Source organism: Ceratotherium simum, chromosome X (assembly GCF_057802395.1).
Source record: "Ceratotherium simum simum isolate JZ-2026a chromosome X, ASM5780239v1, whole genome shotgun sequence".
NCBI lineage: Eukaryota > Metazoa > Chordata > Mammalia > Perissodactyla > Rhinocerotidae > Ceratotherium > Ceratotherium simum.
The window spans coordinates 127734825-127735176 of record NC_141940.1 but is presented as its reverse complement, the minus strand read 5'-3'; positions in this window follow the sequence as shown (position 1 = coordinate 127735176).

Sequence of the window (352 nt, the reverse complement as noted above, 5' to 3'; positions counted from 1 at the left end):
GCCGCCAGTCTGTGGTATTTGTTATTTTAGCTCAAGCAGAATAACGCAGGCTGAGACCAGGCATGTGTGTGTTTGTGTGTGGACGGAGAGAGAGGTGACTGGGTAGGAAGTCTGGAATAAATTTCCTGCCTTCCTCTCCTCTGCCTGCTGGTGTCGTAACCCGGGCAGGTCCTTGCAAAGCCAGCACCAAGGGAACCCCATCATGCAGTGACCTCCTAACACGGAACAGGAAGGACACTGAATATCCAGCACAGCTCACATATTCTGAGTTTCCCCGAATCCCTGGGGCACTTGTTCACCAAGGATAATCTCTTGGAAATAGTTCTGATAAATAAATGAAAAGCAACAGGAT